Source organism: Rhinoderma darwinii, chromosome 2 (genome assembly GCF_050947455.1).
Source record: "Rhinoderma darwinii isolate aRhiDar2 chromosome 2, aRhiDar2.hap1, whole genome shotgun sequence".
Lineage (NCBI taxonomy): Eukaryota > Metazoa > Chordata > Amphibia > Anura > Rhinodermatidae > Rhinoderma > Rhinoderma darwinii.
The window spans coordinates 456,865,396-456,881,845 of record NC_134688.1 but is presented as its reverse complement, the minus strand read 5'-3'; the positions used below and the strand labels follow the sequence as shown (position 1 = coordinate 456,881,845).

The 16,450-nt window shown below is 41.3% G+C and overlaps 1 protein-coding gene across 1 annotated transcript in view; it reads right to left on the bottom strand.

Moving 5' to 3' along the window:
* Nucleotides 1–16,450, bottom strand: part of SCAF4 (SR-related CTD associated factor 4) — a 176,884-nt gene that overhangs the window by 21,826 nt on the left and 138,608 nt on the right. The window lies entirely within an intron of this gene.

Sequence of the window (16,450 nt, the reverse complement as noted above, 5' to 3'; positions counted from 1 at the left end):
CCATTCCTGACTCTTTAACTGGTGATACATCTGGTTGTATTACAGCTAGAACTGGTGGCATATGAAAGATTAGGATCTCATCTTTTATATGCCACCAGCTATTTTAAGTGATCCCCCCTTACCTCCAGCCTCAGTCTCTCTCACTGTGTGTGAAGCATCTTCATGCGGATAGGACAGCCTCCGAGGCTGTAAGGTAGCTCCACCTCCGGGGAATTGCTGGTGCCGACGCCCACTTGTCTAGTATAGTCTCATTTTCAGATCTCGAAAAAGCTCATAACTTTGAAAATGATGAACTTTTTGGGACACAATTTTCACTAGCATTATCAGTGTGACAGCCCCTATTGGATTAGCAAGGAGATTGGGCGTTACTAAACTCGTGACAGAGCCTTTTTAACAGAAATGGTGTCTAGGCACAATAAATTAACAGAAAGGGGACAAGAAAAGCTTAAAATGAAACAAGCTATAAAGTCCTTCAAACAGCTGCTAAATCTAAAAGAAGCCAATTTATCAAAACACAAAACATGCAAGAACCTTTAAAATGCAGCCTACAATTCACTTCAAGTGTCTATGCTCACGAGTTGTGGTATGTTGTTGTAAGCTTTTAGAATGGAGATATGATCCTTGCTTCCAGACCCCAGTAGTTGCTTTCGATATCTATTGCCAAAAAAGAAACCTATACTAATGTTCAATCTTTTGGGGTAGTAATTGTCTGCAGTCTTTGCATTGTAAGCGGTTTATGGGACAGGAAATAGATTTCTGGTAGTTGCCGTAGTTCTCCATATAATCTTCAACAGTCTGATGATAATGATGGTGCATTGTTTTGAATAGGTAAAGGTAGTTGTTTTACACAAATTTACATGAGGCATAATGTGGGAAGGCGTTGCAGCAGAACTTGTGTTAATGTGAAATCCTACATTGGAAGTTCCGAATAGTATTTTAAAAAATTGCATTAACAGAAAATATTTTTTAAGATGAAAGTTTTGAATACACACCTTCAAAAAGTAGGTAGAGCTGTGGTCTTAAAACGTTCATACAAGTTCCAAATGTAGTAGCTTACCTTCTCTTTACATTCTTCAAGCTTCCTTCTTGGCATGCATTTTAGATTTGCTCCGTTAGGGCAGAGCTACAATAAGTGACTCCAGCTCAGTTTGTGTTCGGTCTAGCGCTGGGACCACTATTATTCAACTTATCTAAGAATGATCGAGAAGGGGTCTCAAACATGAGGCCTCTGAGGCTGTCAGCTGCAGACTGCGGGGCACCGAAGCTCCCGAGACATCCTTGGGACTGCAGGTCGACGAAGAAGCGCCACACACACTGTAGAAAGTGCCACCTCCTTGTAGATTGCACCCCACAGATCCCCCCTCCCTGTAGATAGCTTCCTTGGGGCTCCTAGGAGTGGAATCCCCAGCCAGAGCACTGCCTACACTCTGCCCGGGGTTTCCTCTCCTGGAGGAGCCCCTGATGTCACCATCCCATCAGGGGCTCCTCCTGGACCGGAACCCCCGGCCAGAGCATTGCTGACACTCTGGCCAGGAATTCTGCTCCTAGAGGTGGCCCCCGACGTCACAGTCCATATATTGACAGTGATGCCAGGGGCTCCACCAGGAGTAATGCCCATCCAGAGTGTCGACCACGCTCTAGCTGGGGATTCCACTCCTAGAGGGAGCCCCAATGGAGCCATCTACAGAGGGCACTGTGGCATTAACTAGAGGGGTGTGGCACCATCTAGAGGGCACTGTGGCCTTATAAAAGGGGGGTTGTGGCACCATTTGAAGAGGGCACTATGCCATCATCTAGAGGGCACAGTGGCACCATCTACAGAGGGCAGTGGCGTTATTTACGGGGATATGTGGCAGCAACTACAGAGGGCACTGTGGCATTATCTAGGGGGGCATGGCATCTACAGGGGGCAAAGTGGCATTATTTACAGGGGGGGATGTATGTGTGTGGAACTATCTACAGAGAGCACTGTGGCATTATCTAAAGAGGGGCTGCCAAACGCTGTCAACTGAGCAGCCAGACTGCCTTTAGCTAAACAGTTTAAACTAGATTGTTAAAATAATTATGTGGAGTAAAATTTTTCTGTAAGTTTAATCCTAGCGGTATCGTAATTCAGCATTGTTAAAAATAACTCATTAACAATTTTGTATTGTATCAATTTTGAAAGTAATGCGGCCTGTCAACATTTTTCTATGTGCAGCCCATTTACCCGGCCGAGATGGAGACCCCTGATATAGGGGATGTGAGAATTAGTAGTTTCTATTTTTGCAGACGATTCCAAGCGATGTAGTATAGTTCAGTCTAGAGAGGTTCAAAAAAAATTACAAGCCGATTTTGATAGTGTTTGGGCGTCCACTGGGCAAATGAGGTTTAACGTGGATAAAAGGTAAAAGTTATGCATCTGGGTACTAATAATCTTCATGCATCATAGGTCTTAGAGGGAGATACACTTGTTGAGAAGGATTTGGGTGTACTTTTAGATCATAGACTAGATAACAGCATGAATTGTCAAATCAGCTGCTTCTAAGGCCAGCAAGATAGTCTTGTATTAAAAAAAAAAAAAAAGGCACAGACTCACAGGACAGGGATGTAATATTACCACTTTACAAAGCATTAGTGAGGCCTCATCTAGAATATGCAGTTCAGTTCTGGGCTCCAGTAAATAAAAAGGATTCCCTGGAGTTGGTAAAAAAATATAAAGAAGAGCAACAAAGCTAATAAGGGATATGGAGAATCTAAGTTATGAGGAAACATTAAAATAAGTAAAGAGGCTCTGTCACCAGATTATAAAAGTGGCCTATCACCTACATAATCTGATCGGCGCTGTAACGTAGAGAAGTGTTTTTTATTTGGAAAAACTATCATTTTTGAGCAAGTTAGGAACCATTTTAGATTTATGCTAGTTTCTTAATAGACAACTGGGCATTGTAAAGAGACGTGTATGACGCTGACCAATCAGTGTCATACACTTCTCATCGTTCCAGCCCAGCTTCTTTCACTGCACACACAGCGTGATCTCACGAGATCACGATGTGCTGTCATTCACAGTGAGATCACGCTGTGCTGTGTAAGTCCCACAGAAACTTTACCGAAGTGTCAGTAGTGTGAATAGACATCGCATCCTGGCTGGAGGCAAGGTCTATTCACTCTCAAGATACTTCGGTAAAGTTAATGTGTGAGTAAGTGACAGCACAGCGTGATCTCGCGAGATCACGCTGTGCTGTGAGTACAGCTAATCATGAATGAAGAGAAGTGTATTGGTCCTATTTGGCTTTGGAGAGACGATTAAGGGGGACATTATTAACTTGTATAAATATATGATGATTGGCCCTTTTAAGAACTATAGTGAAAACCTGTTCCATGTGAAATCCACTCAAAAAACAAAAAACGGGAGCACTCCCGTCTGGAGAAAAAAAAACAAAAAAAAAAAAGGAGGTTCAATCTCCAGATGCAAAATGTTCTTTATTGTGAGAACTGTGAATCTGTGGAAGAGCCTACTGCAGGAGCGGGTCACAGCAGGAACAGTAGATGGCTTTAAAATAGATAACTTCATAGACAGAAAAAAAAAAAAAGCCTATCAGCTCCTATGTCAATGTGTAGAATTTTTGTTTGAAAGTTGATCCAGTCGAATTGCCACTTGGGATCAGGAGGGAATTCTTCCTTTTTAGGTAAGATTGGTTAATGCCTTTGGGTAATTTTTATATTTATTTATTTTTAGTTTATTTTAATCTTCCTCTGGATCAATAGGGGTAAAGTTCTATCATTTCTCCCATCCTTTGGGTGAACTTGTGGACATATGTCTTTGTTCAACCATACTACTATGTACTGGAGTCACCAACATAGTACCTGCATAATTTCCCATGTCAGGAATTTGTCTTTGTGCCACAGAACCTCAGCTTGGCTGCAGTGTTAGCAAAAGCCCACTGGTCCTCCACGTTCTAAAATCTTCCACACGCTTACCAGGATGTCACTGCATGGAGATCTGATTTAAAGTCTGGCAAGTCTAGAATGATTTTAAAACTATAAGCGACTAAACTACCAGTGAGGAGATAGAACATTATCTAAATGATTTTGGTTCCCGTATCAATGGCTGACAGTTCACACATCTAGCTACAGCTAAAATTAGCATTTGTTCTGTGCTTAGACTGGATATTACACATGCTTCCATTCCATTATTCACTAAACAGCCTCACGAAGATTATTGTAGTGACATTTTTCTAAAATGAATATCTAAAGTTTTATGCCATTTCTCCAACATGGTTTTTGAAAATGGGTTTCTAAACCAGATCCGTCTAAAGGCTATGTAAACCTTCGAAAGCAATATTTTTTTAAAAATAAAAATGTCTGTTCAACTTTATAAATAGTTCTATTAAAAAAATGTTTACTTTGAGGCACAGCTGCTTTGTATCCTGCATACAGAGCAGCTGTATCTAGCGTGGAGATCTGAATTCACCCGATCTGCGACACTGACTGTTTCAGGCACCTGTAATCGATCACATCTAAGATGAACTTAGATGTGATCGGTAACAGCTCGATCATGCGTTTCAGAGACACGCAGGACACCCGGACCTGATGAGCAAACCCCTTTAACAGCGGTACACCGATCTTATTGCTAGGGACCCTAACAAAAATGTATTAATTGTCCAAAGCGGACAACCCCTCCCTGTAAATAAAGCGGTTTAAAACATTACTCACTTGAAACTAACCAATTTAAAAAGGGAACATCTAATATCTTATCATGAAAGAGGCCATCAACATGCGATCAGCGAGAGTCCTACCCCTGGGACCACTAAAGATCACCGCAGAACAAAGAGGGCTTCACTTGAATAAAGTCCGAGCTGCAATACTAGGTACAGTCATATATACACTACCGTTCAAAAGTTTAGGGTCACTTAGAAATGACCTTATTTTTGTAAGAAAAGCAGTTTTTTTTCAATGAAGATAACATTAAATTAATCAGAAATACACTCTATACATTGTTAATGTGCTAAATGACTATTCTAGCTGCAAACGTCTGGTTTTTAATGCAATATCTACATTGGTGTATAGAGGCCCATTTCCAGCAACCATCACTCCAGTGTTCTAATGGTACATTGTGTTTGCTAACTGTGTTAGAAGGCTAATGGATGATTAGAAAACACTTGAAAACCCTTGTGCAATTATGTTAGCACCGCTGTAAACAGTTTTGCGGTTTAGAGGAGCTATAAAACTGACCTTCCTTTGAGCTAGTTGAGAATCTGGAGCATTACATTTGTGGGTTCGATTAAACTCTCAAAATGGCTAGAAAAAGAGAGCTTTCATGTGAAACTCGACAGTCTATTCTTGTTCTTAGAAATGAAGGCTATTCCATGCGAGAAATTGCCAAGAAACTGAAGGGAGTAGTACACACCGTTGTAGGAAATCTTCAGAGGACAGCACAAACAGGCTCTAACCAGAGTAGAAAGAGAAGTGGGAGGCCCCGCTGCACAACTGAGCAACAAGACAAGTAAATTAGAGTCTCTCTAGTTTGAGAAATAGACGCCTCACAGGTCCTCAACTGGCAGCTTCATTAAATAGTACCCGCAAAACGCCAGTGTCAACGTCTACAGTGAAAAGGCGACTCCGGGATGCTGGCCTTCAGGGCAGAGTGGCAAAGAAAAAGCCATATCTGAGACTGGCTAATAAAAGGAAAAGATTAATATGGGCAAAAGCACACAGACATTGGACAGAGGAAGATTGGAAAAAAAAGTGTTATGGACAGACGAATCTAAGTTTGAGGTGTTTGGATTTGTGAGACGCAGAACAACTGAAACGATGCTGGAAGAGTGCCTGACGCCATCTGTCAAGCATGGTGGAGGTAATGTGATGGTCTGGGGTTGCTCTGGTGCTGGTAAAGTGGGAGATTTGTACAAGGTAAAAGGGATTTTGAATAAGGAAGGCTATCACTCCATTTTGCAACGCCATGCCATACCCTGTGGACAGCGCTTGATTGGAGCCAATTTCATCCTACAACAGGACAATGACCCAAAGCACACCTCCAAATTATGCAAGATCTATTTAGGGAAGAAGCAGGCAGCTGGTATTCTATCTGTAATGGAGTGGCCAGCGCAGTCACCAGATCTCAACCCCATAGAGCTGTTGTGGGAGCAGCTTGACCGTATGGTACGCAAGAAGTGCCCATCAAGCCAATCCAACTTGTGGGAGGACCTTCTGGAAGCATGGGGTGAAATTTCTTCCAATTACCTCAGCAAATTAACAGCTAGAATGCCAAAGGTCTGCAATGCTGTAATTGCTGCAAATGGAGCATTCTTTGACGAAAGCAAAGTTTGAAGGAGAAAATTACTATTTCAAATAAAAATCATTATTTCTAACCTTGTCAATGTCTTGACTATATTTTCTAGTCATTTTGCAACTCATTTGATAAATATATGTGTGAGTTTTCATGGAAAACACAAAATTGTCTGGGTGACCCCAAACTTTTGAACGGTAGTGTACATATGGGCTGCTAATGCTTGGAAACATTTGCTCTTTTGGATGTCAGACCTCTAATGACCACACATTGATCCAACGGATATCCGATCAGTAGTTTTTCTAGTAAAACCCAATTAATATGCTTTATTATCCAAAACATGAGATTAAGAAAAGCCATTTAACAAACTGAAGATTTTTTCCTTCGTCAAACAAGATAGACGTAAGGCTAGGGCTACACAGGTTGCATGGCCAAAGATCAGTTATCAGTAATATGCTGACTGCTTCGCAGTAATGAAAGTGAATGTGGCCACGTTGCAACTCGCAAATTACAGTGGCACGATAGTCAAATCCAAACGTGATGGATTTCTTGCGACTGTGTGTCACGGTAACGTGCCTTTCATTACTGCAATGCAACCAGCGCAACACCGATAACAAAGCGATCGTTGGCCGTGCGACATGTCACTGCCAAAGTCGCCATTCAGCCCTAGACCAATTCTTTCTTAAACCGCTTGAACATTCACTAAAATTCTATTTTTGATCACCTACTCTACACGTACTAACCTAACATTCACCTTTAAATAGCCCGGACTCAAAGCTATATTCCTAGCCAAAAATACCCCAAAGAAAACTTGAAATTGCTCTTGAATCCTAATGTGCAGCAACCGTGTGAAGTTGCTGCTACACAGAATCATTCAGCTATCTAAAAGGTCCATGTACACGAGCAGATATTGGTATTCGTGACCTTCAATACACGCGTTATAGTCTCAAATCATAAAAAAATAAATCAGTTCGCCTGTTTTACAATTTCACATATCTGCTATAAATCAAACAATTCATGTTTGCATACCAGAACGTCAGAACGACCAACTATTATTTTTCTAATCACAATCTATTTACAGGATCAACCGTTTTAAATCGCTACTTCTTCCGACATCTATTCACATTTGGCAATTATTGTGCACGATCGCTTGTCTTCGAATCTGAACAATCTGCTCGTGTAAATGGGCTTCATTCATAAGTAGGAAGTGTTTGCCATTAAAGATCTTATAAAAGGGAATGGGTCTCAAATTTAACTCCTGAAACGAACATTAAATACAATTAAAGATAAGGCAGTGTTTGTTTTTGTTTTTTTATAACTGTAAAACCTTCATTGGGGGTGGCCATACTGGAGACACGTTCTTCCTGTGTATTGCAGGGTATGTATGCTTTATGGCAGCTGAAATTAATGGGAATCAATTGAGAGAGAAATCTCAGAAATTTAGTGTCCAGGGAGTGATGAAATACCGCCACTCCCACGGGGACCTGGAGAGATGCATACAGCGCCTTATCGCTATATAATGTTACAGGAGCTGACAATTGGGCAAACGAGTGTTCAGATGAACACTATCGATCATTGCCCTGTGTAAACAGGGCAATGATCAGCTGATGAATGAGCAAACACTCGTTCATCAGCTGATCATATCCTTTATGCAGCAATATTATAGATGTTGGCAGCCAATCTCCCTGCCGACATTATGGAAATGTGTGGGGTCAGGCGATCATAGTAACGATCACTCGTCCCACACATAACTGATCATTGCTCCTTTTGAAAGGAGAAAACAAGCACCGATCAACAAGCTGTCTCTCGTTGATTGGCACTCATTTTCACGGCCGATATCAGGCTGCGAAGACCTTTACTATCCTAGATAATCTAGGCTTTCAGTTATACAATAGAGCTGGCATCAACTTGCCCACCCTCTAACACGATTATTTTCCTTAAGGTGTGCCTGTATATACAGAAAAGATGACAAGTGATCTACAAAGAATAGGAAATCTATGACTGCTCTATTGGCCAGTGTAAAAACTATGGATAGTGACCAAACCCCCCCCACCCAACACACTACCAAAAATGTGCAGTTCGGGTATGTTCACACAGCTTAGCAAAAAAACATCTGAAGACATGAAGTGGTTTTCAAGGGAAAACAGCTCTTGCTTTTCATACGCTTTTTACGCCACTCGCGATTTCCACTGCGTTTTTTTTAAGCGTTTTTTCTATAGTCAATGAAAAACTGCTCCAAAAACATCCCAAGAAGTGACATGCACTTTTTCGCAGGCGTCTTTTTTACATGCAGTTTTTGGAAAATGAGGTGTAAAAAACCGCCCTGTCGGAACAAAACGCCGTATTTCCCATTGAACTCGATGAGCAGATGTTTGGAGGCATTCTGCTTCTGTTTTTTCAGGCATTTTTCGAGGGGTAACATACCCTTGATGATTTTCATTTTCTGACAATACAGATCCTTTGAAATAGGAGCTGCTCAATCCTTCAGTTTTTGGGACTAGTACTTGCTGTCTTAAGACCCTCCACCTCAATATTGCAAGAGTCTGCTGGATGTCACATCCCAAAGTAATTGAAAGGCTACACCGTGACATCACTTAGTGAAAGCTCCTGGAAGAACTATAGTAAAGCTAGTGTGTTTACAAAAACAGACAAATCACAGGTCCAGCGCATGAACAACTTTACTCAGATAAAAGTTAACCCCTTAACGCCGAAGGACGGATATATCCGTCCTCAGCAGCTGCTAGTTCGCACAGGAGGACGGATATATCCGTCCTGTGATCGCGCGGGTACTGACAGTTTACCCACGCGATCAGCGGCAGGAGCACGGCTGTTATACACAGCCTGGCTCCTGCTGCAACTGCCGGAATCGAAGCGCGCGCCGATTCCGGCAGTTTAACCCATTAAATGCCGCTGTCAATAGTGACAGCGGCATCTAATGTGTTTGACAGAAGGGGGAACTCCCTCTGTCTCCCGATCGGCGCCCCCGCAAACAAATCGCGGGTCGCCGTCGGGTTTCCATGACAGCCGGGGGTCTAACAAAGACCCCCAGGTCTGTCTTCAGCATCTGCCTGTTAGGCGATGCCAGAGGCATGACCTAACAGGTTGCCTGTCAGTTTTACACTGACAGGCAATAATGCTTTGGTATACGAAGTATACCAAAGCATTATATTTGCGATCGGCACATCGCATAGTGAAGTCCCCTGGTGGGACTAAAAAAAAAAAAATGTAAAACAGTTAAATAAAGTTTGTGAAAAAAATAAAAAAATAAAATGACAGTCAAAATCAAATAAAACTACTTTTTTGCCCCAAAAAGTGGTTTTATTTAATAAAACGGTCAAAACAAATCACACATACACATATATGGTATCCCCGCGATCGTAACAACTTGACCAATAAAATGAACACATTAATTAAACCGCCGGATGAACGGCGGCCAAAGAAAACGCAAAAAACAACGGCAAAATGCTCTTTTCTCCCATTCCCCCCATAAAAAATAAAATAAAAGTTAATCTATAAGTCCTATGTACCCCAAAATAGTACTAATGAAAACTACACATTGTCCCGCAAAAATCAAGCCCACGTACGGCCACATCGACGTAAAAATGAAAAAATGACGGCTCTTGGAACGCGGCGATGCAAAAACAAGTAATTTTTTTCTAAAAGGCTTTTTATTGTGCAAACGTAGGAAAACATATAAAACCTTTACATATTTGGTATCCCCGTAATCGTGCCGACCCATAGAATAAAGTTAACATGTTATTTACGCTGCATAGTAAACGGTGTAAATTTATAACGTGAAAATTAATGCTGGAATAGCTGCTTATTTTCAATTCTCTCCTAACATAAAGTTAATAAAAGTTAATCAATATATTATAAGCATCTAAAAATGGTACAATTACAAAATACAACTCGTCCCGGAAAAAACAAGCCCTTATACGGCTATGTCGACGGAATACAAAAAGAGTTACGACTCTTGGAATGCGACCGTGAAAAAACAAGAAATAATCCTTGGTCATTAACATGCAAAATGGCCCGGTCATTAAGGGGTTAAAGAGGCTCTGTCACCACATTATAAGTGCCCTATCTCCTACATAATCTGATCGGCGCTGTAATGTAGATAAAAGTATTTTATTTTGAAAAACTATAATTTTTTTTAGCAAGTTATGATCAATTTTAGATTTATGCTAATTAGTTTTTTAATGCCCAAATGGGCGTTTACCTTTTGACCAAGTGGGCGTTGTAAAGAGAAGTGTATGACGCTGACCAATCAGCGTCATACACTTCTCTCCATTCATGTCCATTTGTACTCCGCACAGAGTGATCTCACGAGATCACACTGTGCGGTCACATATACCCACGTTAACATTACTGAAGTGTCTTGAGAGTGAATAGACATCACCTCCAGCCAGGACGCGATATCTATTCACACTCCCGACACTTTGGTAAAGTTTGTGTGGGACTTCATAACAGCAGAGATCACGCTGTGAATGACAGCACGCTGTGATGTGTGAGTAAGTCCCACAAAAACTTTACCAAAGTGTCGGGAATGTGAATAGACATCGCGTTCTGACTGGAGGTGATGTCTATTCACTCTCAAGACACTTCAGTAACGTTAACGTGGGTATATGTGACAGCGCAGCGAGATCTCGCTGTACAGAGTACAAATGGACATGAATGGAGAAGTGTATGACGCTGATTTGTCAGTGTCATACACTTCTCTTTACAACGCCCACTTGGTCAAAAGGTAAAAAACGCCCAGTTGGGCATTAAGAAACTAATTAGCATAAATCTAAAATTGCTCATAACTTACTCAAAAATGAGTTTTTCAAAATAAAAAAAACCACGGTTATCTACATTACAGCGCCAATCATATTATGTAGGCGATAGGGCACTTATAATGTGGTGACAGAGCCTCTTTATGGAAACCGCATGTTTGATAGACGTGTCAAACTTTTATCTTGGTGCTTTTATTTATAGGCACTGAAAGTCAGGCATATGAACGAAATCTTGCTTACCGACTGTCAACGCACAATATTTTCTCTCCTTTCACGAGACTGACCTTAGATGACACCAGTCCAAATAAAGTGGTGATTTATTCATCACCAAAAGACGGAGTATGGTTTTTACATTGACAAACATCTCTTGGTCCAGCCAACTCCTCGTGCGGGTCCTCTCGCTACCTAAATTTTCAACTCCTGTATGGTCCAGGTTAGCATTTCCTTCAAAATCAAATCAATTCCTCTATCTTTTGCAAGCAATTTAAACAATACTAATCCTATCAAGGCAAGCTCGCTATCTTTAAAGTTACACTTACACATCCAGTTTTTTACCACTCCCTGTCATCTTTAAACGTAAAGCCTCATGAACACGACTATAGAGCAAGGATCGCAAACTCGGCCAGGTAAGTGGGCCACATAGAGAAAAAAAAATGGGATGTTGACGGGCCACATTACTTTCAAATTTGTATTATATCAAAATTATTGTTAATCAATTAGTTATTTGATCTACTAGAAACACTATATTACTATAATAATACCGCAGTTTTAAAATTTTAGATATTTCTCCACGTGCTTATTTCAACAATCCAGTTTTCCAGTTTAAGTGTCGCTAAATGCAGTCCGGCGGCTCAGTTGGCAGACACACGTCAAGATTGGGCAGCCCCTTTTTAGATAGTGCCTGTGCCCTCTGTAGATAATGCAACACACCCCTAGATAATGCCAGTGTCCTCTGTACATACTGCCACAGTGCCCTCCGTAGATGCTGCCACACTGCCCTCCGTAGATGCCGCCACAGTGCCCTCTGCAGATAATGCCACACACCCCCCAAGTAGATAGCTCCATTGGGGCTCCCTCTAGGAGTGGAATCCCCAGCCAGAGCGTTGCCGACGCTTTGGCTGGGGATTACTCTACTGTTGGAGCCCCTGACGTCACTGCCCATACACAGTGACATCAGGGGATCCTCCTGGACCGGAATGTGATATCAGGGGCAACCCCAGAGCCTGAGTCCCGGAGCAGAGCACTCGTATAGGCTCTGCGCCGGAACTCTGGGGAAGCCATTAAACATCAGTTTCCATATCTGGACAGTGATGTCAGGGGCTTGCCCAGAGCTGGAGTCCCGAAGCAGAGCCGCTTCTAGCACTCTGCCTGGGATTCCAGCTCTGCTCCTGACATCATTGTCCATATATGGACATGGATGTCAGGTGCAACCCTAGAGCTGGAGTCCCAGGCAGAACGCTAGTAGGCTCTTCCTGGCACTCCAGCTGTGCTCCTGACATCACTGTGACTCCTGCTCTGGGGAAGCCCCTGACATTGCTGTCCATAAATCGACAGTGATGTCAGAAGATTCCACAGAGTCCCGGAGCAGAGTCTGTACTAGCGGCTGTGTCCCGCGGGCCGCAGAGGACAGCCCCAGGGGCCACGTGCTTGAGACCCCTGCCATAGAGGTATGCACGGCCCTAGATTACGGACTAGCCACGGAGTCATCCGCGGGCTGACCGCAATCACAGATCGTGCACACAAAATGTGCATCGATTTCAATTAGCAATTGCGGACTGTATAAGGAAGTCAGATTTATTTAATTTTTGCGGTACGGGCAAATGCACACGAGCGGAAGCCATGGTCGTGTGCATTGGCCCATAGGATAGTATGTGTTCTATACTATGCGTTTGCAGTCATATACTATCTGCAATTGCGTAGAGTCGTGTGAATGAGGCCTAAAACCAATGTCACTCATTGCATAAGTTAAAAAAACAAAACAAAACCTGACATCTGACCAAACTGACATTTGTCCAATATAACCTGAACACTGTAGCTCAACTCTTCCCTCATCAAATTATGGATGCCCTGTGTCAGTCTACCCAAGTTGACTATTACAGAGAAATTGCAAGTTAGAAACCTAACCATAACCGACCGCGCTCTAGATATTAATGCACGTGTAATTTACACATATACTCTAGTATAGAGAATTTCTTACAAGTTACCATCTGGAATTCTCTTCCTTGTACCACCCTTAGTTTTTCTAATAACTCCCTTCGACGAAATATAGATTTAACATTTGTTTTGCAAAACGTTATGCCATGATCAAGTAGATGTTGGAAAGGGTCAGTAAATGAACGTAACATTGTTATGAGCACATAACTGGAAAGGAGCATGTATTAAGCCCACTCTTCCCATATGATTATAGAAACCTTAAAATAAAAAATTTAATATGCAAAAATGCTGGGTTCACACATTTATTGCAGAATTCCACCAAAAAGAACAGTACAACCCCCATTCACATGCCTCATTAAAATATCTGCAGATTATAAGCATACCGATTTCCAAATTTACAGCATGCTCTAGTTGTGGATTTTTGCGGCTGATTTCACCTAGTGCAATGCATGAAATCCGCACTATTGCCACTCATCTCCTGGGGAACAAAGAACGTTACAGGTAAAAATATGTCCGCTTTCCATTTCCCATGATGTCTGATGTTGAAGGACTATCTGACAGGCTCTATAGACCTCAAATTACAGGAAAATCCTGTTGAATTGAACTCCCACTACCTATGGTAAACTTAAAGGGAATGTCTCATGCATTTAATTTTAATATCCTTAATTCGAATTAGATCTGTAATAAAAGGCTTGTTTTTTTCTTTAAACGTAGTTTTAAAAATATTATTTCTTTTTTTAAAATGGGAAAAAATAAAATTGTTTATAATGAAACTGATGACTAAAATAATGCAATTTTCTTATTAAAACATATGCTGTAAAGGCAATACATTAGGTTCTGTTCACATCTGGGTTGGTGTCCCGTTCTGACATTCCATCGGAGCTTTCCGTCAGAACGAAACCCTGAACAAACACAAACAAAAAAAAACAGAGGTATGGGAAAAATTATTTTTATATATGCTATTTGTTACCTGGAGTTGAAACTTAATTCAACTTTTTTTATGCCTCAATATTCATTCTTTGATTCATTTGCAGAACCAGATATGCAGTTTACAACCTGATCCTAGTTAGACTCTTCTCATGTGGCCATGTCCCTACCAGTAATACATCCTGGATTCAGTCACTGGCTAACTTAGCAGCAGAGCCTCATCACTGTACAGCTCTCTCTATACTGATAACCTCTGCACCATATTCAACAGGTGTGATTAACCCTCCCTTCACCCGTGCTTTCCTTCAAATCTTCACTCAGATAAATTTCTGCCTGTGTGATCTGCCCTGCTTGAAGACGGATAGGGTAGGGAGAGCAAATAAATCCGACAAAGCATCGCTCCCGTTGGTGCTGAGTTATGTCCGAATCAGCAGGTCAGCTATATATAGGAATTATACTTTACAGCAGCAAAATGGTAGGAAATTTTGAATGAAGAAATTTTAGAAAGTTGCTTAATTTTGCCTTCAGGATGTAAATGAATAAATAATAAAAAAGATATAGATACATATCTATCTATCTATCAATCAGTCCAAGGTAACCATTGCAGAGTAAAAGGAGTGGACTTTTTCCCACTGTGTATTTTCTGCATAATTCATTCTATGCATTGTAGAGGGTAAAATTCCCTGCATTTACACAAAAAAAAACACAAGCATGCTGCGAATTTGAAAATCTGCAGCAGGTTCTGATTTCTATGCAGATCTTTACCACTATGTGTGGATGGAGTTTTGAAGAGCCCATTGACATGTGTTGTACAGTACATTACTGAAGATTGTGTGAAAAGCACACAAAAAATCTGTAGCAATTCAGCCACGTCTAAACATGGGCAAACATACAGCATCATGAAACAATTTTCCAAACACTACATATAAACAATTGTAATTTCATTGAAAACGTGCAATTGTGTATGAAAACGTCGACATGTGAACTCATTGAATGGATTGCTTACAACGAACTGTATAGATTCCCGCTAACTGAGCTCCAGGTGACACCCTCAAAACATACCTGGGGTGAATTAATGTGAACCAATGGCATGTGCTCTCATTTGCATACATTTTATTCAACATACTTTTTCCCCTGGCTTTAAAATGCTTCTCATTCTGAAGATTTGCTTCTACCTCTTTGGAGAAAAAATAAATAATGACCTTTACAAACTAGGCAGCAGCAAATATCCTATAAGGTTGCATTTATAGTGTCACGCCTTATAATGTGATATTATAGAAGAGAATTTTATAAGTTAAACTGTAACATAGCTGTGTAGATGACCAGTGTATGTGACAATTTGGTTATGAAAAAAACAAAAAGGTTACCCATTCCTATTGACCACTTCGCTCCTCCACTTGATCTTCTGCATGTTTTGATTTTTCTCTTCTCCAGTTCTACTCGTCAGACTGAACCAAACGGCGACGTTGCTTATATGCATGTACTAAGCAAGTAAGACTGCCCATTGTTGGTCAGAGCCATTAGTGAGTTTGGCTGTGTGGGGTGTTGGCTGTACTGTTGAATGGTGACCTAATTGTGTAACAAGTGATCACTGCTACTATTCAAGCCACTAAGGGTTCATTTTCATTTCATTGCCACATAGATATGAGCACCATGGTGGCAGAGTCCCTACAGACACTATGAGCCACAATACAATGCCTCTAAAATCAATGCTTACCTACTACAGCATGTACTGAAGCATGGGACAATTTGTTTCCCCTTCAAATCATATGGAATTCAAGAAAACCATGTGCTTCTGTATAAAATAGGAGGCACTCAAAAGGTATTGTATCGCCTCACAGACCGCTATAGAGTTAAGGAGGCTCTGTCACCACATTAGAAGTGGCCTATCTTGTACATGATGTGATCGGCGCTGTAATGTAGATTACAGCAGTGTTTTTTTACTTAGAAAAATGATCATTTTTGACGGAGTTATGACCTATTTTTAGCTTTATGCTAATGGGGTTTCTCAATGGACAACTGGGCGCGTTTTACTTTTTGGCCAAGTGGCGTTCTAAAGAGAAGTGTATGACGCTGACCAATCAGCGTCATACACTTCTCTCCATTCATTTACACTGCGGATAGCGATATATCTATATCGCTATGTGCAGCTACATAAACGCACTAACATTACTGCAGTGTCCTGACAATGAATATACATCACTACCAGCCAGGACCTGATGTGTATTCAGAATCCTGACCACTTCTCTGCACGTCTGTGATTTACACCATAGCAGGCGTAGTCTCGCGAGATTACGCTGTAACCTGTCATTTACAGCGCGATCTC